The sequence below is a fragment of the Suricata suricatta genome, chromosome 13 (genome assembly GCF_006229205.1).
Source record: "Suricata suricatta isolate VVHF042 chromosome 13, meerkat_22Aug2017_6uvM2_HiC, whole genome shotgun sequence".
Classification (NCBI taxonomy): Eukaryota; Metazoa; Chordata; class Mammalia; order Carnivora; family Herpestidae; genus Suricata; species Suricata suricatta.
The window spans coordinates 14,021,366-14,045,411 of NC_043712.1; the positions used below are offsets into that span (position 1 = coordinate 14,021,366).

The window sequence follows — 24,046 nt, forward strand, 5'->3', positions numbered from 1 at the left end:
AAAAAAATGAAAAAAAAAAAGAAAATGTTCAGTCTTGACCTGATATACCCGACAACTGCTTTTATTAGGATTACTAAAAACAGCTTGACAACAGGCACCTTCTTCTCAGGTCTTTATCAAGGACTGTTGTGGATCCCGCTGAGTCACCAGGTGGTGGTGCTGGTGCTGGGAGCACAATGGAAAATTCTACCCTAGTCAGGGTCATGCGCGGTATTGAGGGAAGGGCAAAGTTTATTCACATCGATGTTCTAGGACTGCATTTTCCAAACTGTAGGTTGAGACCCCTTCGAGGTCTCGAAATTAGGGTTGCAGGTCCCTGACTAGGAAACATTCAAATAGACGTTAGTAGACGGAGTAGTATGCCTGATGGGGCTGGCTGGATTTCAATGCTGGCTCTGCACAGGTGAATTACCCAGAGGAATTGGAGTCTCACTTTCCTCATCTGTAAAATAGGCATGATCAGGAATGGATTAATATTTGTAAAGTGTTTGCAGTGCAGTCTAGGACACAGGAAGTACAGACGGTGTTTGCAATAATTAACACCTACAGGAAGGATATCATTTTCTTTACACTGTATGGTTTTTAACATTTTATCTGTTTATGTATACATAGGCTTGTGCAGGACAATGAAGTAAAATACACTGATATAATGTATAAGAACTTTTACTGTGCATTTTGTATTTCTTTTTCTTTTTCTTTTCTTTTTTTTTTAAGTAGGCTCCACACCCAGTCTGGGGCTCAAACGCATGACCCCGAGATCAAGAATTGCACGCTCCACCGACCGAACCAGGCACCCCTGTTCTCTATTTCTCATTCTGATCACCCAGTCCATGCTTCTTCCTGGGTAACACATAAGATGTCACTTACCCTTTCAGAGCTATGTCCCACTATTAGCATTGTTCCATTGTGCGGGGGGAGGAGGTTCACAGTGGCGACATTGTGCTCCCGTGGTCTGTGTCTAGGGCCGGTGCGTTTTCTGAGCCTCCCCCTGCCTCTCCAAGGTCAGCGCCTTGTCCTGCGGGCTTCCACTGGAGCAGCTGAGCCAGTCCCCTCTTGGCCCCAAGCTAGACAGATGCCTCTTGGTGCCTTCGGGTCGGTGAGTCAGGCTGCAAACTGGCTTTTTCACTGCAGGTTTGTCTGTCAAATGCGCATATGCCTTTCCCCTCTGAGCCTTTTGTTATTTTCATCTTTTTTTTTTCCTTTTAGCAATAAAGTCTAATCTAATTTCCAGTATATTTAGCTGAAATTTTATTTCCAGGGTTGGGTCCTGCCAAGCTGCCACGGGCTCCGGGGACCTCAGAGAGAGACTCAGACTGGCATGGGGGTACAAACCAATCCCAGCCCGTTCGCTAAAATTCATGCCGAATGCAGCAAATAAGTAAGACAGATGCATCTTGAGCTGCCTGAAGAGGAGCGCGGAGCAGCCTGGGTGCTGGGCAGGATAGGGTATTCTAAGTTGGTCAGGAATGATGACCGCAGATGGACAGTAGAGACTGTCCCCCCTCTGTCTTCTCTCCCCCTGTGGCTTCTTCATTCCAGACTGATTCTGTTTCCACTGAATACTAGCATCCCAGGACAAGAGGGACCTTGGGGCTGTGGACAAAGCTGTGTTCCTACGCCCTGCGGAAATGGGGCCATGCTGTTCTCATAACTCACACCACCACTTGTCGAATCCCCGTGACACCACTGAAAAATTGTTAACAACCTGCATAGCCTGTCAGCAAGAAGTTATATTTTAATGAAAAAAAAAATCTTGAGGCTCAGAGAGGTTAATTAACTTACCTAAGACCACACAACTACCAACAGTCAGAGTTGGGATTTGAACTCGATGGGTCTGACTTTAGACTCTCTAAGTGTAGTCCGTGGACCAGTGCGGTCAGTATCACCTGGGGGCCTGTTAGGAATGTGGAGCCCAGGCCCCTTTCCAGACCTCTGCATCAGAAACTGCTTTTTAACAAGATCTCCTGTGGTGTGTGAGCCCCTTGGAGTCTGAGCTATAGGAACTGAAGGGAGTTTCCTCCCCAGAGCTGTGTCTCACAGAGTTTAGCTGTTATTAAATAAGCAAACCAATTAACTAATTAACTGAGTAACAAATAGACGAACTCCAAGTTAAATTCCGGGGTCAAAGAGTAACCGTCAGCAAGCTATTTGATTTTGAGAGCTGCGTGAACCAGCTCCTGTAGTTAGCAGGGGAGGAGTGATTTCTTCACCTGGAGTTGGATAAAAGATCACTCGGCGCACAAAGACCAGTGAGCAAATACACTTCATCTCCCCAGTACCCATGTCCGGTACCGGCCAGATATGAAGGACTGGGACAGGAGAAAGCCTGGAGGGTGAGGACCTCTGCCAGGAGGTGATGACCAGACCAGCCCTCAATTACCCAGGCAGCAGGCAGAGAGCTTTACACCTGCATTGGCAGTGGGTGTGGTCCCACCAGGGGGACAAGAACAGAACTATAGCTTGTCTTTTTTCCTATCTGATCTGGGCTTTTATTTTGAGCCCTCAGTTTGCTGAATGGCAGAAAACTAACCTCAGTCCATTTGGGCCCCTCCTTGCCTCCAGGGGTTATATCTTAAGTCCCAGGGACTCCCAGGGAATGGAGACATTGCGGGACCTCGAGAGGTGTGGGTATCTAGTACCACATATGTTATTATCCATCTATGCTGCCAGCCGCTGGGACTTCCTGGTTCTCACACAATGTCTTCACAGGGATAATTGTGATGGGGCCACATTATGGAGGTATAGGTAGCAGTTACAGAAATGTCTAGCACATGTAATTGCTCAATAAAACTCAGCTATTACTTATGCTATTATAAAGTTCAGTTTTTTAAAATAATTTATTATTAATTTATTGAGAGAGAGAGAGAGAGAGAGAGAGAGAGAGAGAGAGAGAGAGAGAGAGAACGAACATGGGGAAGAGGCAGAGGGAGAGAAAGAATCCCAAGCAGGCTTTGTACTAACAGCATAGAGCCCAATGTGGGGCTCAAACTCATGAACCCTGAGCTGAAATCAAGAGTCAGACACCTCAATTGACTTGGCCACCCAGTGCCCCTAAAGTTCCATCATTATTATTATTTGCCATTACATTGTCTTCTAACCCAATAGAATGTAGTCTCATTTGGAGTTCGTAAAACCTTAGAGTAACAAGATGTAAGAATCGAAAAAAAGGCACATTGGATATAACCCAATCTAACTTCCATATTCTCTACATGGAAAAGCAGAGGTCCAGAGAGTGAAAGAATGTTACCCAAGAACACACAGCTTGGTGACTGGGTAGATGGTACCATCAGAAAGAAGGACTGATTTGGGCCAAAGATGAAAAAGAACTGGTGCAAAGGTTGAGTTAGAGATGCCTGGGAGATGTTCGGTAATGATGTCTAGTTTCAGCTCAGGGAAGAGATCTGAGCTAGATCAGTGGGTGGCTGGCATACGGAATGCCAAAACAACTCTGGGCAGCTGAGATCACTCACGGAGGTGTGAGGATTGGTGAGAAAGGAAAGTTGGGAAGTTTCTGGGGATTCATCAACATGCACGGGGAGAGCAGAGGTGCTGGCCATTGAGGAGCCCCCAGAAAGAGAAAATGACAACACCAGCACAAAACCAGGAGAGGAAAGAGCTTCCAGAAGAAAACCCAGCTTCTCCTTACAGGATGAATGAGATTTAGAGAAGACAGGTGGAGAAGGGAAGGCAAGTGAAGGAGGTTAAGTCAGGGAGTAGAGTTTGGTCAGGTTTCAGTAGGAGCTGGGGCAGTGTCTCTGCCCATGATTAGTCCAGGGGAGGGTTAATGACATCCACGCTGTCTGCTGAGGCATATAATGATGATTAATTCAATTGGCCACCTTCAGTGCTTGGAATTATAATCAATTTTTCACTCCAATTTTTTTTAAAGGAAAAAATAGAGTTTTATTGTAAATTGTCTTTGTTTCCTGCCATGGGCTCAGAAATGAACCAGGTGACTGTTCACCATTGGCAAGGTCTTGGCTCTGCTTCCATGTATGTAATTGTTTTCTTGGAAGATCAGAGTCTATGAAGTGGAAGAGGTCTTTAAAGGTAAATCATTTGGCTCCTTATCCAGGACAGAAATCTCTCCAACATTCTTAGCATGTGGGCCGCCGGAATCCACTTGCACACTTTGGCTGGAGGTCACTGCATGGTATTGGAACTGGAATTCCTATCTCCTTCTTCCCTACATTGACCCCTTTCTGAACATCCACCCAGTTGACCCTGTCAACTCTGTCTCTTGGAGTCTCACTGATTCAACCAATAATTCCCTTTTCCAGTTCGCCTTCCTTGTTTGAAAATGTCTTCCACTCCTGCCCCTTAAGGCTTCTTTTTTCTTAGTTCAATGTCTCTATTCTGTCAGCCTTGGCTCATCCCCATGGCCCCCAAGAGGCACATAAGGGCACAAACAAAAGGAGGGCTCTGATGCTAGCCCTGCTTTTGCAGTCTTGGTCCTAAATCAACCCAATCCACTAGCTTCTACCTCTTGTGACTCGGCCAGTCTCTCGTTCTGACTCTGTTCTTCTGTTCTCCTTGCATTCTAATCTGAGATTTTACTGTCTAATCATTAATTTCAGTTTTGGCTTCCTCATATACTAGCTGTGTGATCTGTGTAAATTTCTTGCACTTTCTAAACCCCATTTGGAAAATGAAGATAAAAACTGCACCAAGCTTAGAGGATCATTGTAATGCGTACATGAGACAATGCATAGAAAGTGTTTAATCTTTGGTAAACACTCACACAAGTTAGCTAGCTGATTTACTTAATTCAACAATTACTTACTCATGTTTATTATGCACCAAGCACAGTTCTACATATTTTGGAAACACTAACTCATTTAGTGTTTATAATGACCCTGTGAGGTGTAAATATCATGCCCTTCCTACAGAGGAGGAAACTGAGATGAAAAATACATCATTAGGTGTTGTACTAATAGGTATCACTCACGCTATCAATTATCCTTTGCTGCACTGGAAACAACCAGTGGCTTCCTCGAGGTCAAGTATCTGCATTGGGCTCCAGTGGTCTCCACTGATTCTGTTGGTCTCAGTTGGGTTGACTCAGGTGTGCACACATTAACTGGAGACTGGGGGATCTTATCTCTGTGCCATGTGTCTCTCAGCCTCCTTCTGGAACTCACACTCCTCCTCAGTGACCCGGGAATGCAGAGGCAGAAGCCTAAGAGGAAGCCAGCTCAATTCTGCTTGCAACATCTGCAAATATCCCACAAAGATGGCCCCCAAGGATCTACATGTCCTGGCATTCATACCCTTGTGAAATCCCTTCCCCTGACTATGGGCAGGACTTGTGACTTGCTTCCAGCTGGTGGAATGCAGCAAAGATGGTGGGCTTTCCTGACTGGGTTACATGAAGACCCTGGCTTCTGTCTTGCTATCAGATTCTCTTTATTGTCTCCTTGGCTCATGCTCTTTGATAAAGTGGCCCACATGGTGAGGAACTAAGGGTGGCCCCTGGCCAACAGTCTGCATGGAACTGTGTCCTGCCAATAAACCACGTGAGTTTGGAAACAGAGCTTTCCCTGGTTGGGCCTTGAAATGACTACAGGCCAGCTGACACCTTTATTGCAGTCCTGTGAGAGGGCCGGGAGCAGGGGACCCAGCTAAGCTATGCTGAGGTGTCTGACCCACAGACAGAAAGAAAATAAATGTGTTGTTTTAAGTTCCTGAACTCGGGATAATTTGTTATGCAGCAAAAGATAAATAATACACATCTGTATGGTCAATGCAAGATCACATGGTCAGGCCTGGGGTGGGGAATTAAGCTCTGTGTGTAGGTGAAAGAGAATTGCAGTGTTACAAAATAATTTTTTTAATGTTTGTTTATTTTTGAGAGAAAGAGAGACAGAATGAGAGTGGGGAGGGGCAGAGAGAGAGGGAGACACAGAATCTGAAGCAGGCTCCAGGCTCTGAGCTGGCAGCACAGAGTCCAATGCAGGGCTTGAACTCACGAACCATGAGATCATGACCTGAGCCAAAGTTGGGTGTTTAACTGATTGAGCCACCCAGGTGCCCCTGTAAAGTTATAAGATACAGGGTGGGAAGGGCGTGGGTACAGGGAGGGGTGAAGAATTGGGGTCCACAACGCAGTTCACTACAAGCATCTATTGCCTGCCAAGATGTATGGATACAGAGGTGTGGAGCTGACCAAGACCCAGGCCTTGTCCTTGAGGAGCTCATGAGCTAGTGCAAGAGACAGAAGGCTTTTGGAGTCTGTGTAATGATTTGTTCAGTTGGCACTCGAGACTGACTCTCCGTGGAGCTTCCTGAAAATGTCACCACCCTTAGCCGGAAATTGATAAAGGGAGTCTGAGAGCATCCCCGAGGCACTCTCTGGAGTGAAGGGAGCCCAGGTGCCTTGGAAATGCGGCTTTGGTGGCCCCAACCCTTGCCAACTCTGAGAGGAGACCTTCGGGCAATGAAAATCATCTGTCCAATAAATAGGTCCGGGCAACCATGGAAACCAAAGCCTCATCTCATCCATCACTGATGGCAATCAAGAGAACAGGAGGTGGTTTTGCTGGGAGGGAGGCATGGAGGGAAGGAGCAGATGTTAGGAGCTCAGTATTAGCAGGGAGAAAATGCAAGGTATACAGTTTACCTAGTTTGTGTTGGGCACTGTGCTAGTCACCATCTCATTTGGCCATCACAATGGCTCTGTGAGGTAGGCATCATTATCCCTATTTTGTAGTTGGAAAACTGAGGACCAGAGACTGTAGAGCCACATACCCAAGCTAAGGTTTGTACACAGAGCCAACTCAAGCCAAGGTAATGTTCTTTCCAAAGATTGACCTCTTACCCAATCTTTCTCTTACCTCTTGTTCACCCAGATTCTGAGGTTCGAGAACCCTGATTCTGGTGTTTTGGAAGAGCAGAGTCAGTCTGAGATCCTCATTGCCTTTATCATGACTTCCTGACTGATGCTGGCCAATGTCACTCCCTTTGTCTAAGCCTGGTTTTTCCATCTGTGAAAGGATAGGTTTGGATTTTATTGGAGGTGTCAAATAAGTTTTATCTTGTGGGCCATCTCCAAAAGTGTGATGGTTACAGCCTGACATGGGATGTTGGTGGGGACTCTGAACCTGGGTTTGGGCTCAGTGGGAAGCACTTCTGTGCTGGGTCAGTGAGGTCTGCAGTGGGTACAGACTGGGAGTAGGTGGTCTCCACGTGCTTTGGAAATTCTTCCAGTGAAGAAGTGTGACTCTTGTCTTCTACATTCCCCTTTATTCTTTATGGATTTTTATTAGGCACAGCCAATCAAGAGAGGTCCCATCTGCCTCCACTAAATATTAAACTGATGTATGGAAAGAGCGGGCTGACTGGCTGGCCCACAGATTTGCAGGCGGGCGAGACCACACAAAGACCCATATGTTGTCACTCTGATGGCACTATTTTATCACCCAGAGTAAAACCCCATCTGTAGTGGGGTGATCAGTGAGAACAGTGAGGGCAATGCTTAACCCCAAAAACCATCAGGTACAGGCCCATAAACAACCCTGTGAAGGTCGCTCACGCCTGGATGCTGCCCAGGACACAGCTCTCTGCCTGGAAGTCAGCCAGTGGTGAATGTGACTCCTGATTTAGCTTTGAGTTTTCTGCTTAGAACTTAAGCAGGGAGATGCCTCTCTCCTGGAGTGGGGGGACTGGGTACAAGGCACCCACTGGCCATTGTATTCATTCTTTCTGGATCTTTGATGCCTTGGCTACAGTTGGGGAATCATAGGCATTCGGTGGCCATCAGGGTGGAGAGCCTGAAGTCCGAACACTGCTCTAACCTGGTGACGTGATGAATCATCATGGGGACCCTGTGAAATGGTCACTGAGGACACTTTGATCTGCTCTGTCCCTATCTCCTGCAGCTGATCTCTCAAGCTAGTAAGAAACAGCGGTGGGAGACTGAGGTGTACCCGGCAAAGTCAGCAGCCAGGCCTGGGCTTCCTGAAAGGAAAGAAAAGGCACCTGCAGAGTTTCCAGAGAACCAGAGGACCAGTTCCCTGAAAGACACACTTTGATGACTTAGGAGAGCTGATCCTATCAAAAAACGATCTCTCGGTGAATCAAAAATAACTTGCCTACCCTTGCCTCGTGGTGTGGGTTTGAGACCTTAAACAATTTGTGTGCTATGGAGGGGAAGTTATTTGGGTCACCTCCATTAATGGGCTTAGGCCCTCAGGGTTGAGGGGGGCAGCCTCTGTGGACCCTGGTGTTGACTCTTTCTCTGACCATCCCAGCACTCAGATTCTGAACTCAGCACAAGGCTACTCCAGGCTGGAGCACAACAGGTGCTTCCTTCCTGTCCGGGGCAAATGTTCCTTTTCATTTTCTTTCACAAATATTTGACATCGGGGCTCCTGGGTGGCTCAGTCGGTTAAGCGTCTGACTTTGACTCAGGTCATGATCTCACAGTTGGTGAGTTTGAGCCCTTTGTCAGGCTCTGGGCTGCCAGCTCAGAGCCTGGAGCCTGTTTCAGATTCTGTGCCTCCCTCTCTCTCTCTGCCTCTCTGCAAAAATAAACTTAAAAATTAATTTAAAAAATTAAAAATATTTGACACTAATTTTCTAAACCTTATTTCAGAGGCAACCTGTTTATTGTAGAATATCTAGGAAGAATACACAAGCCAAGAGCAGAAGATAAATACTGTCCATCACCCTGTGACCCAGGCGGACCTCCGTCCCTGTGTCAGTGATGGTAGGTGGGAAGAAGGGAAGACAAGGCTCAGAGCACAGGCAGAAAACAGAGCAGAAGACAAGGCTCAGGCTCAGCAGATCCGCACTGAGTTCTGGTTCTTTCTCTAGCTGGCTGTGTGAGCCTCTGTTTACTCATAGGTAAACCAGTGGTGATAACTTGTTTGGGCATGAGGGCTTATAGAAATACCATGTGCCAAGTGCCACACAGTGTCGGGCATGTGGGAAACCATCCATAAATGATTGCTGCTCTTCCTATTGTTACTGTCTTGGCACTGGGGCACTTTTTCTTGTCTGGGATGGCCTCTCGAAGGGGGCAAGTTATCCTAGAAAGTAAGAAAGACCGCTCTTAGAAGCAGAGACATGTCCTCCCAAACCCCCTCTTCTCTGGAAGAGAAAGTAATATCTCAATCCAGTCTTAAACAAGAAATATTGGAAGATGAACATCCTGGTTTTATATGGATCACAAAACTCCTTCTTCAAAAATTTATGGCAGAGTGGAAGGCTTTCTGTTTAGGTCAATGCTGCCGGGGTCATATCTTCTTTCATTTGGACAAAAGAGCCCAGCCAGCCTGTTTTCCCACACAGACCACCTCTGCCTCTGGATCCAGTAGAGTCTTGCTTTTGTAGCTGCAAATGATCTCGCTGTGAAGTTAAGGGTTCAGGCTGGATAGGGATGGAATTTATGATGCTGTTAGAGGTCCTTAAAATCATAGGGAAGAAAGACATGGAAGAAACAGGGAATCGCTTCAGCAACAAGCTGGAAACAAAGAGAAAGCCCACATGTGGATGTCTGTCTGGTTAACTTATTGCTAATTTCGAGTTGCTGGTGGTGGGTGAGAGGCAGAGCTACCCTTTTTCCCCTGCCTGCCTGGTGGCCCATTTTCCATATTAAGATCAAGGCACTCTATCATCTGCACAGACCAATGCCTTCTGCCTTTCAGACTGTGTTGGGCGCACACACAATGCATACTGGTTCTTGCTGTACCTAACTGGGTTCATTCTGCTCTGTGACCTGCTTTTCGCCTTTGACTCCGTGGCGGAACATCGCCTTGCTGTCTTCGGGTTCACGTTTCTTGCTGTCTCCCGGGGCTCTGCAGCCAAAATAATACTTTCAGCACTGCCATAACCTTGACCTGTTCCATTCCCCCCTCTGCGTCCTCCCACTCTGTTTTTCTCCACTTGATATTGTTGATTTTGAAACTCAGAATCCAGCCTTGCTCAGCATGGCTGGGTCTGAATCAGGCACAAATTTGCAGTTTGCTTCTAGAAAGGAGGCGTCCATGTTAGAGACAGGCCTCTGCTGGCTTCCTGGAAGCAGGGTGGCCTCAGGAAAGGATGTCAGAACCAGCTGGAAGAGACTCATTTGGCAGTGATTTTTCAGAAGCCAAGAGTTGGAGGCTCAGCTTTTAGAACCTTCAAGAACTTCCAGATATGCAGCTTCTAAGGAAGGTATAGATTCACCATTTATGGCCAGGCTTTCTTTCCCAGTGGAGCCATCATGGGGGTAACAGTCATTGTGGCTGCTTCTCTTTGGAGGTGTCCATTTGGGTCCTTGTAAGAGAGGGGGCAGAGGGCAGAGGAGGGGATGGAAAGGCAGGAGAGAGGGGCAGAGAAGTGAGGAACTGACAGATGGCGAGGGGGTAGTGGAGTGTGTGGACACAGGAATGGCTCAGTCTTCTGGGCCCCTGCAAGGTCTGAGTTTCTTGAGCACAAGGTACCCCAGTTCTAGCACAGGGTAGGTGCTCTTGGGAAAGGTCGCTGCATGCTTAACTAGCGTATTGGGTAGCATTGCTGGGGTCCTGTCATGGGTTACGGGAATATTCTGTGGGATTCCTGGCCCGTGCTCCTCATTTCTCCCTTCTGCTCCCAAACTGAAATCATGAAGCTCCTTGTCCTGCCATGTAGCTCAAAGTCAGAGGAAGGGCACAGGCTTTGGAACCAGGCCATCTGGGCTCAGACCCATGCTTTGTCATGCACTGTCTCTGAGCAGTAGGTTACCCTTGTCCAGCATCTGCATTTCCTTATCTGTATAACGGGCAGAACTAGCATGAAGAGTAACTGAGATGATGTGACAGACCAAGCAAACTTCACCGTGTCCGGGAATCATCTGGAAATCTAGTTAAAATGCAACTTCTGGTTCAGTGGGTTCAGGATGGGGCGTGCATTCTGTGTCCTAACAAGGTCCCTGGGAGGCCACCATGGCCGGTCCGTGGACCTTCCCTTGAGAAAATCCCCCCAAATGCGTTTCTCTTCTTCTCCCATTTGCTGCTCCCCTGGAACCTTCCCGAATGTTCCTGAATGAGCCCCCACAGAAGACCCTGCTGCAGCTCAACCTCACTGCCTCCAAGTCTCATTCCATATCCCCAAGAGCCACAGCAGCACATTCAATCTAGGTCTGATCACCAGGGTCAGATGACCCCCAAGGAGGCTCCAGAAACCCCCCTCAGGTAGAAAACTAATTTAAATTTTCAGAAAAAGTAAGAGTGGTAGCTAATCTTTCTATCCTCTTCTCCACAAGCTGCCCAAGTATTCACACACATTTAATTGTCAAATTAACCTTATGAAATGGGTTCTGCACTTATCCCCATCTTTCAGATGAAGAAACTGAGGCTGGTGTTCTAGGACATGGCAGAAGACACACACCTGGTTCCAGAGGAGGCGTTTGTAGCCTTTGTACAAAACAGCACATAAATTCAAAGGTAGCATGTTCTGAATTTGAACGCGTTGTAGACCTCACTTGGTACCAAAGTGCTCAGCTTCCAAGGTGGGGGAGGGGCTTTGGTCTCCTTGGGCTCTTTCCCCCATCTCTGCTCTTGGAAGGGGAAAAGAAACACTTTTGCGTGTTTCCTGCATCCACCACCGACCTGCTGCGGAGTCCTTTACTCGGCCAATATCCTCAGATCTGTCAACAAGTCTTTTGCGATTAAAATGGTAGCTGAAAGTCTCTGAAAAATTTGTCCTGCACACGTCTGCTAACATGGAAGTCTGTGGGCGTATATACTGCCGCAGGGCGCAGGCGTCTAGAAGAAATGTATTTTAAGGTCAACGAAAATCGCAGGCGAGGCTCAGGTGTGCTTCGGGTACCAGCTTTGTCACGGTGTCCCGGTCAGGTAAGCAGCGTGTGGCAGCAAGAACACCGAGTTATTGTCCAGTCCGAGGCTTCCTGACTGTTGCCACAGTGCTGACAGTGTCAACAGGGATATTCAAGCTTAATGTGTGGCTTCCATATAAAAAAAAAAAAAGAAAGAAAGAAAAAAGAAAAAAGAAAAAAAAAGAGAGAAATTAGGGAATACAGAAGGTGAATCCAACAGAAACGGGCTGGATGAGATTTTGCAAATGACACCGTGTAACATCTCCTAATGTTACAAGATACACTTCACAGGTGTTTTCTGACAAACAGGATTTTAACTGGCAGAGAACCCCGTTTGCTGGCTGCCTCCACGAGTAGTGATAATAATAGAAGGTAACATTTACCGAGAGCTTTTAATGTGCCAGGTACTATTCTAAATACTGTATGTATATTCGCTCATTTAACCTTTACTTAAGAATCTGGCAAAGGAATGGAAACCCAGAGAGGTTAGTTTACTTGCTCAAAGTCACACAGCTGGTGACTGGTCAACGGTGGGTCAAAGATTTGTGGCCAGGTAGCTCTTCTCCAGGGTCCACACAATTGATGCCTGTCCTTGTATTTATTTGGCAAAACCACAGCCCCAGTCCTAGCCAATTCTTCCTATTCGGTGCCTGCCCTCAAACAGAAGAATATGTCTGGAGAAAACCTGCATCCATGCCAGCTGCTTCCCTTCAGATTCCTGAGCTCCCATCTCCTATGGGTCCTTATGCTACCTAGAAACCATGATCCTGGTCCATCAGCTCTCTCTCTCTCTCTCCTCTGGGGGACTTTTCTACACCCTCCCTCCCTCTGCCTCACCTGACCACTTACTCCCAGTTTTGCGGAGACAATAAAGACAATCTGAGAACTTCCACAGGTTTCCAGCAACCAACCTTGCATTGGTCCTGTTAGCTGCTGACTTAGCTGAACACAAATGCTCCCTCCTCCTTAAAGCACTTTCCTCACTTGGCCTCCAGAACAGCCCCCTGATCGCCACTCCCCATCCCCCCACCTGCTGCCCTTCAGTCTGCTAGCTGGTTGTTTCTCAGTCTGACCTCCGCATGCTGGCAGCCCCAGGCTCAGCCCTCCAACCTCTTCCCTGTCCTCATCTACTGTGTCGGTGATTCCATGCTGTCTCCCTCATGCTTTAAGCACTAGACAATTCGCCAGCGATGGTTCCAGGTTGGACCACTTCCATGATCTCCAGACTCATCTGTCCAGCTTCACGTAGACCTCTCCCAGGCACCCTGAAGTCAACACGTCCCGGAGTGAAGTCCCCATCCACAGCCACCCCAACCTACTCCTTCCTTAGTCTTCCCATCCTGGGTAGCTGCAGCTTCACCTTCCCAGCTGTTTGGCCAGACACTTTGGGGTCTTCCCAACTCCTCTCTTTCCTTCATAGGCTACATCCAATTGGTCAGGGTCTTCTATCAGGTCTATTTTATAAAACACATCCAGAATCTCCCATTATTTGTCACATTTCCACCAGCACCCGGCCTGAGTCACCCACTTTCCTTCCAGTATGATTGCAAATACCTTCCTTCTCCTTGCTTCCACTCTTACTCTCTACACTCTGTTCTCTATTCAGTCTCCCAATTGATGTTCTAACAACATAGGGCAGACGCCATTACTCCTCTGCTTAAAAATCTCCCATGGCTTCTGGGTGGAAGCCAAAGTCATTGTAATGGCCTCCGAGGCCCAGCATGGTCTGCCTGACCCTATACCCACCCCTCTTCCTCTCTGACTTGCTCCCTACCGCTCTCACCTTTGCTCAGGCCTTCCAGCTGCTCAGCTGTCTTCCTCTTCCTGGTGTTGGCCCAATGCTAGGCTCATGACGTTGGCTAGATGCCCATTGCCAGCCTTAGGCCAGCTCCCTCACCCTTTGGACTTCTGCTCAGACCTTCAAGCAAGGCTGCCTTGACCTATTTCAAACGAAACCACCCTCCACTCCAGAGTCCCTAGCCCCTCTCTGCTTTATTCCCGTGCCCCCTGTCATGACCACCCTACAGAGTTCACTTATTTATTTTATTCATTGCTCATCTCTCATATGCTAAAGTTTTTCACCTCACATCCCCTGTACTTAGAGCAATGACGAACACTTGTAAGTACTCACCAAGTACTTCCGGATAAATGGATGAATGGGTGAACCTCTAAGCCGCAGATGTGGTCTGGAATAGGAGATTTGGTATATTTCAGGTTAAGTCTCTCCAGCTTCCTTTTAAGTCTCTATAGCACTTGGAAGAAAAGCCAGAGGTCACAAAGCCATCTTTACGTCTTCTATTTCATCATCCTTTTAAAACTCATCAGCAGTTGCAGCTCTTCATCTGTGTAAATAAGGTTTTCAAGATGCTGTACAACCAAAACTAATGAAAATTATTGGGCTGTTTTGATAAACACAAAAAAAGGGAAGTCAGGGGTTACGGATGACAATTGCAGTTTTGTATCAACCCAAGCATCCCATTTATTTCATCAAAACTGCCTTGTTCTTATTGATTGACTTTATAATAAGTAAAGGTTATAATCTGTATTCACAAAACCAGTGCACACAAATAGAAAACCTCGCTTTTAAAAAATCAGCTTTGTATATTGCATTCCACGCAAGACTTAAAAAATAGCTAAAAATAAGTGTGGAAACCATTGAGTTGTAACATGACCTCTGAAAGAGTTTTCTGTTTCTGACAGTGAATTGGGTCATTGCATAGCTAGGGAAGGATTGAGGAGAGATATTTGAATTTCCCCTAGTCAGTGACAGATCTTGCAACACTGGCTCCGTATTAGGTGTCTAGAACTTTCCTTATACCAGACCACACCCGCTTGCCCAAGTTTTGACACTCGATTTTCATCTGCATCACTTAGCACTGTGGATAATTACTTTCTACACTCCTAGAAAGCCCTAGGAAGCTAGAAGGACTTAGTGGTTCACATAGCTTCCTAGAGAGGGGAAGTAGTGTGCTCAACATCATACAGAGGTCTGGAGGTTCCGCTGGGTCTGGAACCCAGGTCACCTTTACTCATCTCGGAGCTCTTTCCACTCTATCATCTCACATTTTTCTCCAGTTAGAGGAGTCTGGCTCATGCTTGGCTTTTGCTATGAAGCCCTGAGTGTAATGGGTGGGGGCACAGACTCAGGATCCCGGGTGACTGAGTTTAAAAGTGTGGATCCCTGCCTACTTTAAATGACACTGGGCTAGTCAGTTAATCCTGAAAAAACTGCCTCAGTTTTTCACCTGTAAAATGGGGAGAAAGGGGATGGTAAGATATTGACTCACCACATGGGATTGTTTTAGGTTTAAAAGAGTTAATGAAAGTAAGGTGTCTTTTTCACACTGAGCATTTTATAAGAATTCACAAATGCTGTTATAATATAATTGTTGTTGGCCCTTGTAAAGTAGCGACACATTTGAAGACGGATCAGTCATTCTCACTAGGATGAATGCACATGAATGATGTTATTTCTGGGCTCAAAATCCTTCCGTGGCTCCTTGGTGCCTAAGGAAAGAAGCCTATGCTTCTTTACATGAAATGTAAGATTTTTCACATTCCTTTTCCAGCTTGATCTCTTGCCATCTTTCCCTGACGTTGAAGTTCACCTTTCAAACATATCCACTCATTTTCCCGTCTTCGCACACCAAAATCTTCCATGCCTCTTTAACTCTGCTTTTGCCATTTACCTGAAGTGCCCTCCCTGCACATCTATCAGGCTGTCATTTATTCTTCTCCCCCAATCTAGTTAGGGTGTCACATCCTCCTCCAGAGAAGTTTCCCTGCTTCTTGTCCTTTTCACACTCACTGTTCTGTGCTCTGATGGTTCTTCTAGGAAATAATCATTCTGATAGTCGACATTTATTGAACATCTACTAAATGCACCAGACCCTGGGCTAGACACTGAACATGAGCCCCACAAAAATCCTAGAGACAGATAGCGTTATCATTTCAGTTTCGCATGGGAAAGTGTAGGCAGAGAGAAAATACCCTTCCCAAGGTCACACAGTCAGAAAATATGAATTGCCTCCAGACTGTCTGAGCCACGGCTGGCTACTAAGTAGGTACCCAGGGGGAGTTGGTTGTCTTGACTCAGTTTCCATGCAGCCTCTCCATTTACTGGGCCCATCAGGGTGCATATGAAAGCATGTGCTCTTCCAAGGAGTGTGAAGATTCTCTGTGTAATCTGCCTTCTTATCTCCTCTTGATAAACTCCTTGAAATCAAACAGCCTCAGAGCTGCCCCTCCTGTAGGATCTTTCATTTTTGTCTTGAAATTGTGGCAGAAAATGTCTGAGCTGTTGATATGTCAGAATGGAGTTTATTATCACCAGCAGACCTGATGTTGGGAGTGGTGCAAAAGATGCAGTAAACAATGTGGTGCTGGCTGGGGTTCTTTCTGAAATGTGAGGCCCAGGCATGTCCAAGAGGGAAATACACAGGCTGTGGGAGACTCTTCTATGTGAATGCTGTGGTTTTATCTGAAGCAGTACCTACATTTCCCAGGAATGGGAACAATACACCCAATACATTTGATAAGGTGTATTGGAAAAAGCTCTGGATAGAGTCAGAACAACTGCGTTCGAGTTTTGCAGTTGACCTTAGCAAAATTTCCACGGTTCTCTAGGTTTCCCTAGGAGAAGAGAATAAAGGAACCATAGCCCTGTATAAGCCATCTAGTTCAAGCGCTGGTTTGAGGCTTGGGTATCTTCCCCTTCCTTCCTTCCTTCCTTCCCTCCCTTCCTCCCTCCCTTCCTTCCTTCCTTGCTTGCTTCCTCCCTCCCTTCCTTCCTCTCTCTCTTTCTCTGTATAAATGCATATGTGAATATGTGTGTCTACATATGTATATATATACACATGTGGACATATATCTGCATATGTATATATCTACATATGCACATATATACAGGTGCATATACACATATGGTGTCCCCAGTTGTCCCTCTTGCACACAAAGCTGATCTGAGAGTGAAGAGTGCCTGTTACATCTCAGGCAGCTGGAGCAGGTCCAAGGCTGAAATGCCCTGGGGCAAGACAGAGGTAGGGGTGACAGTGATGGTCCTTCCCCCTTGGTGTGGGCCAAAGGAATGAGGACAGGGAACATGAACATCTGTATAGATGGTGTGGGAGGTTGTGGACAGCATGAGAAGAGAAGAGCAGCAGATGTATGAGAATAGTCAAATCAAGCAAGTTCAGAGCAGAACAAGAGACCCCGGAGTTCTTGCAGCTGGCATTCAAAGCCCCTGGCAGACACAGCACCGTATACACCTGCTTGGGGCTCTCCCTCAGGCCTGGCTATTCTGCTTTCCCTAGCTATGCAAATTTTCCAATGGAATTGCCTAATACCTAGTGTATCAGTCAGCTCTTGCCGCATAACAAACAAGTAACCATTTACTATTTCTCATGAGTCTTCAGGTTGGCTGGGAGGTCCTGTTTGGCTGATGGTGCTGAGCTCATTTGCATGTCTGTGGTCAGCTGGCAGGTCAGTGGGGGCAGTTGGTTCTGTATGGTCATCGTTGGGGTGCCTCAGGCAGGAACAAGGTCCAAGGGAGACAAAGAGAGAAAGCAGGAGGGAGAGGGAGGCATGGAAAAGCACAAGTGCTTCTTCAAGCCTTTGCTTATGTCATTTTTGCTATTCTCCCATTGGTGGAAACTGAGTCTAGGTTCCAAGCCAAAACAAACTGCAAAGACTGGAGACACAGTGAGGCCATCATCTGGGGCCATTGATGGATTTGATATTACCTCTAGGGTCACTTAAGTGAACTTCTGAAGCAAAGACACAAAATTAATCAATGAAACAGATGTTTATTGAGCCCCTACCACATCTGTACCTTTTTCTAGTATTTCACATGCTGGGCATTTGGAGATGAGTGAAAGAGAATGCTATCACCTCAGCTTCAAGTCCAAGGTGAAGTCCTTAAAGAGCTCTCATTCCAGACCCTTCATTTTCAGATTTACAAAGTGTAGCTTAGAGTGGGGTGGTGGGTCTGAGGGTGGGCGTGGGGGAGGGGGTGCTGCCTTCTACCTCTACAGTTCTTGTCTTCCATCACAAATGGGAAAAGACCCTTGTGCAGGTGACCCTCGCCACTCACCTCCCCTCTCCCACCCACCCCTGTCCCTGCTTCTCTTAATACATGACTTGCAACAGAGCCCCAGGCCTCAGCCACATGGCCAAAAGCGTGAAGATGCATGAATCTCCAACGTTGTGGAGGGAAGGGCCCAAAGAGGAAATCTATATTAGAAAAATCATTAATTTCACTTAAAAATCACATCTGTACTATTGACTATGTTTGCTGGTTGGAATTTAGTTTATGGTTCCACTTCACGGTTGGGAGGCTTGGCTGAGAGCAGAGGATCCAGGGAGAGAGTTGGTGATGCATTGTTTTTTTGTGCAGCCACGTAGACACTTGTTTAGAACAGGCTGTTTTGGGGGAGGGAACTAATTGTCGCAGAGCCCTATGATGCCCCAGTGGGCATTCTCGTCCCCAGTTTACAGGTAAGGAGCTGGACTACAAGGTCTTGACTTGTCCAAGGCCACAGAGCTGCACAAAACAGATCCCCACCGGGGTGGACCCTCAGCTCCCTACTCTTTCCCCTTAATCCCACTGACCACCCACCACTTGGGGGAACTTTTTTTTTTGCCCAGGGGCTCGTAGGGACCACTGTCCAGCCCCATCCTCTGTTTTCTTTGCCTTCCCTGGCAGTGCAAAGGCTTTATTTTCTGAAAGCACAAAGTGTTCCCGACATAAAATCATCCCGAGAAGATATACTTTCCTGGGTGACTTATCGTTCTTTGTGTTTTTAGTGCTTTAAGATTTTTATGTTTCCAATAACCCAAAGAAAGATGATGGATATATAATAACTGAGCAATAACAGACTGTATTTACAAACACATATATATGCTCCATCAAATGTACATATTTTTATACCTCTCACCCATCTTTCTGGGGCAGCTGCATTTTTTGAATTACACGGTGTAAGCAATGAGCCCATCATCCTGTTCACACATTCATAAATTACCCAGAGGAAGCAGGGCATCCTGGAAGCATCCTGCTTTAAATCACCTGCAAATATATTTCCGCCTCTTTTTCCCAGGATAGTTCCCCTGGGACCGGGGTGGTGGCATTCTAGAGTGGAGAGAGAGCTGCATTAGGAAACAAGGGTCTCCCTTCTCTTTCTGACTCTAGTATCTACTTGCTGTGTGGCCTTGGGAAGTTGCTTCTCTACTCTGGGCCTCAGTTCTCCCATCTGTGGAATGGGAAACTGCAAACAGAGAGGAGGAGTCGTTGGCCCTGCATCACTCAGCCAGGCAATGGCAGCAGGGAGGCCAGAATATGACCAAGTCTCTTGTGTCTCCATGGTGTGGGAGCTCCGGGGATCACTGGTGGATCCCTCCCATGGCTCCTCCAAATCTTCCTCTTATGTTAGTGGTGTCTGCATACACCTTTGTCCAAGCACAGCCTTTAGGCAAAATGATGAATCTGCAGTCTAGAAGGGTGACGTTGCATTATTCATCATCCCTTGTATTGCATGACTTTGTTTTTAGGGTTAATTTTAACTTCCTGTTAAGCTGTAGAGGAAGCGGGACTTCGAGGGGTACATTTTTGAAGGTTGCTGAGGGCCAAGGTCAGAAATGGGGCATCACAGAGGCTACATTGTGGAAACTAGCAAAGGTGGGGTATGCCTTCAGGGCGGGGCATGGATAACCGTCGGCGGGATCCTGTGTAAGCAGAGCTGCCTGCTGTGGTCACAGCTGAATTCAGCCCCAGCATCCAGGTTTTTCAAGCTCATCTTTAATTTACCCGCCTGGAGTTTTTCAGGTCATCATGCATTATTCATGAGACCCTTGTGAATGTAGCATTAGAGGCTCTGGATAAAGAGATGTCAGAACCAATGAAAACCAAAATCCTATTTCTAAAGAATTCCGAGGCACTGCCAGGTGACTGTCCAACAGGAGAGTTTTGGGGAACTCCACACTGGCCTTTTCCTGGGTGGCATCTATAGCTGAATCTTTGCTTGGGGGATCTTCTCTTTGATCAGAGCTGATGAATAATTGAACGTTCACCCTACATGTCGTTGGCAGAGAAATGGCAGCCCCAACTCTCCACTTGGTTCTCACTGAAGAGAGAAATGTGCCAGTTGGTATGTTTTTGTGAAAGGTGCCCAGAGGGATGAAGAGGAGGGGAAATACAGTAAGATGAACACGAGCCATTTTAATAGTTTATTGAAGAAGTTGTCAAACATTGCTTTGTCTTTTGTCTCCCTTCAGTTCCTGCCTGAGTGTTTGAGGGCTGTAGGCATCAGGCTTAGAGATTCACATGAAACGCTCATAACAACCTGGGAGGGAGGAGCAATTAGCATCCCCATTTTACATAAGAAGAAACTGAGGCTCAAAGAGGTCAAGTTATTTTCCCAAGCCAGTTTACTGTGAGGCAGTTTATTTTGGGAAATGATCCCAGGGGGTAGGAGAAGGAGGGACCTAGAAAAGTGAAATAAGGAAAGCCACCCATGGATGGGTGATTAACCTGCCCATCACCTTGGACAATCAGGGCTCACTTCTACTGGGGATCCTCTGAGGAGTCATGCAGAATATGCCTCAGAATTATCTACTCACTCTACTGAAGGGAGGATATTTATGTTCTAGTTTCTGTCCCCTTTTGGTCCAAGGATGCCTTAATCATCCAAAAGATGACCCAAGGATGTCTGGTCAAAGGAAATTAACCTCCCTGCACTTCTGGTTTTATGGATTGTGGGGATCAACTGCATGTGTGGACCTGACTGGGTCATAGATGCCCAGTTACCTAGCTCTATTATTTCTGGGTGTGTCTGTGAGGGTGTTTCCAGCAAGATTCACATTTGAATTAGCAGACTGAGTAAGCAGATGACCGTCTGCAATGTGGATGCTCACCACCCAAACTGTTGATGAGACACAGCCACAACATGGCGGAAAGGAGAATCCACTCCTTCTCTGCCTGCCTGTTTAGCCTGACTGTGGTCTTCAACTCTCAAATTGGAACTTACATCATTGATGTTCTTAGTCCTCAGACCCTCAGACTCAGACTGGAAACTACACCACTGGCTAGCCTGGGTCTGGAGCTTACAGAGACGTACTGTAGAACTTCTCAGCCTCTGTAGTTGCGTGAGCCAATTTTTTATCTATCTATTTATCTATCTATCAATCTATCTCATCTCATCTCATCTCATCTCATCTCATCTCATCTCATCTCATCTCATCTCATCTCATCTCATCTCATCTCTTGTTGGTTCTATTTCTCCAGGAACACACACTAGTGTATGCAGGCACCAGAATGACTGAATGGGCTCCCAAAGGCATACCGTGGGTATAGAGAAAGCTCAGGGGAAAAAGCAAGTGATAGCATAGCTGAGATAATGTTCTGTCAGGCTATAGCCCTGTAGCCAGCTGCCACAGCAACAGCTGAGGCAGAAAAAGAAAGTGCACCAAGAGGAGGTAAGACAGGTCATAAAAAATGTCTGAGCTGGTCCATCTCTTGCACCTGCTGTACTCTTTTGGTCCAGTCTATCCCAGAGTCCATGAGTTATGAGTTGGCTGAAATCTCTGCAACAACACTCAATATAGATGAATTGATCAAATTACAGTTCCTACCGCTACCTTGGGTCCTCAGGGGAGTTGATCTCCATCACCTCTTACCTCCAGCCACCACTCTATATTTCCTTTATTCTTGGCAAATACTTAGTAGGTATAGGTTGTTTGCCCAAACCATATTTCCAAAAAGTCTGAGCTTCTGGTCATTTTCTCTTGTCAGCCAGGACTGCTGCAATACCATTTGCAGCTACCATGTGTCACGGAAGCACCAAGAGATGCTTCTCTGGGTTCCAGATGGGCTTCTTTCCGCTACATCAGTATATGTATCAGGGTGAAGTACGCGTGCCAATCCTGGTATTTTTTTCTTCTTCAGAGTAAATCTTCTTCATCTATCCTGTGGGAACCAGGATGCAGGGTGGAGAGCACAAATACCACAAGTGTATCACAAAACAAGGGTGAGAAAGACCAACACTAATTTTACCCTTGATTCACTGGACCCATATTTTCCAGCTATCAGTGATCCAGCACCAGACACCTCATCCTGGAGGACATTGACTGGTTCTGCAGGTCATTGTCCCAGAGGTGGCTCCTTAATTGAGTCTTTAATAGACCATTTAAGATTTCAAGTATCTCCAGCTCATGCACACTGTTGTCAGGGCTCTTTCACAGGTCCAAGGCAAAGCTACATAGGATCCCACCTTCTTCAAGTCTATGATTGGTGATGCTGGCAAGGCGATGCAGACAGAGACAATAAATCCATAGCTAGAGTGGATATCAATTCCCATATGGACCATTGCTGTCTGTCTTCAATAAAAGGAGCCTGATGTAATTAATCTGCCACCAAGCAGCTAGCTAGTGTCCTCATGGTGGCATTTTCAGGGCTCATTTTCAGTCTCTGCCACTGTTAGTTCAGGCATTCATTGGTAGTAGTGACTAGGAAAGCCTCAATGAGAAGGAGCCCATGTCACCAGGCCTATGGAGCATCTCCATCCATATGGAGCTTCTCTGTACAGCTTTCTCTGTACCCACAGGATGTCCATCTCCATGTGATGTGGCTGCTCTGTTCTCAGACTGATTGCACAACACTCAAGTGACCAAGAAAGGAAGCTTGAGTTGACTCTGTTGGCTGAGTCAAACTGTCTATTGAGTTGTTGGATGCTTCTTCTGCTTGCATCTTTTGTGTGTAACAACGTGAGAAGACACAAAATCTGCATGTTTTGTACCCATACCCACAGGTTCATTCCCATGCTTCTTTTCCCTTCCCCAGACTTTCTTGTTTCTAATCTCTGATCATGCTTCTTCTAGGCCCCTGACAGACCATTATCACTCCTCAGGAATCTGTATATATTCGTACCTCAGCTCATTTGTGCCTCCATAATTAAAGAACAACCAAGTATGCTCAAAATACCACCTATGGGGAGGAATCCTATCCCCAATCAACACCACCCCCCCCCCCCACCATCCTTCAGGGTCACCCTGAGTAAGGTTTTAGTGCTACCATCATTTATTTTGCATAGCACTAACATTTCTGTGAACCAGGCCTGAGTTCAGTGGGTCATAAGGAAATTCTCAGGAGGCCATGGGGGTAAGTGGAGGGAGAGATGGTGCAGGACATGAGAGGTGTTGTCAAGCTCCAACCACACACACATAGATGCAGCAATGACTGGAATAAGATGTGTCAAGGGAATGCGAGTTGAGACATTGAAATTATTCAGGGTCAGCATAGGATTTCCATTGTACTCATGAGGAGTCAGGACTGGGACAGCAAGTAACTGTGGGTGGGGACAAAGACAGACTGGAACTTTGATGCAGAGCCCACCATATACCTGGGCTTTTGACATATCTGTGAATATTTAATCCTCCCAACATTGCCATCAGGTATGTGGCATTATTTTTATTTTACAGATTGGGAAACTGAAGTTCAGAGAGGAGAAATCACCTTGACTCACCAAGGACACACTGGGAGAAAGTGCTGGAGAGACACATTTTTAACCCTGTGTTAGCTTCATTCTGAAGACTCTGCTTCATTGGTGGAACGAGGAGTGGTGTCCAATGCATGCAACCCTTTCCTTTCTTAATCCTACCTTTCTGACCACAAGTATTCCCTATGTCAGGGAGGACTTTGCTATAAGCATCTTTTATATCTTTGGTTCTTGGGTGCAACACCAACTATGAGCAAGCTCATGCAGCAGTCACACCTTTGTAGCTCCTTTATCCTAAGGCATTTGCTCTACCAACAGTATCCTCAGATGAAGAGTTTCTCCAAGAGTATCCCTGAGGTCCCCTAGGCTCTGAATCTTTCAGCAATTAGCAAAACTCACACCTCCAGGGTCTAGTTCTTAGAGGAAAGACTTCCAAGGAACGACTTGATCAGGTTTTTGTTATAGAAATCATAACAGCCAACACTTATTGGGCACCTACCATGTGTCAGGTGCTGTTCTAAGCACTTTACCTGGATCAGCTCATTTAATCTTTACACTAATTCTATGATGAAGCTACAGTTTTCATGTCCAATTTTCACTGGAAAGGAACAAACAAACCACCCCCCACCCCTGAAATCAAGCACAGAGCTGTTTGTTGTTTTACCTGAAGTCTACCTAGTAGGGAGACAGGGCCTGTACTGTAAGGGTGATGCACGCTAGCTCCTCAGACTGTAGTTCAGAAAAGGACGGTAGGGCACACATG

At 46.5% G+C, this 24,046-nt stretch overlaps 2 long non-coding RNA genes across 4 annotated transcripts; one reads left to right on the forward strand and one right to left on the reverse strand.

Moving 5' to 3' along the window:
• Positions 1 to 213: 213 nt before the first annotated feature.
• Positions 214 to 6,905, reverse strand: LOC115276479. Its single transcript, XR_003901957.1, has 2 exons — positions 6,834 to 6,905; positions 214 to 442 (listed from the first exon to the last, which is right to left on the reverse strand). It is a non-coding gene; the product is annotated as an uncharacterized LOC115276479 (long non-coding RNA).
• Positions 6,741 to 23,397, forward strand: LOC115276475. Of its 3 annotated transcripts, none has more exons than XR_003901954.1 (8): positions 6,741 to 6,786; positions 7,878 to 8,070; positions 8,594 to 8,707; positions 11,010 to 11,153; positions 11,302 to 11,405; positions 17,212 to 17,278; positions 19,880 to 19,938; positions 23,267 to 23,397. It is a non-coding gene; the product is annotated as an uncharacterized LOC115276475 (long non-coding RNA). The 3 variants fall into 3 exon arrangements; XR_003901955.1 differs by having other exon boundaries at positions 11,019 to 11,153; XR_003901953.1 differs by lacking the exon at positions 11,010 to 11,153.
• Positions 23,398 to 24,046: the final 649 nt, after the last annotated feature.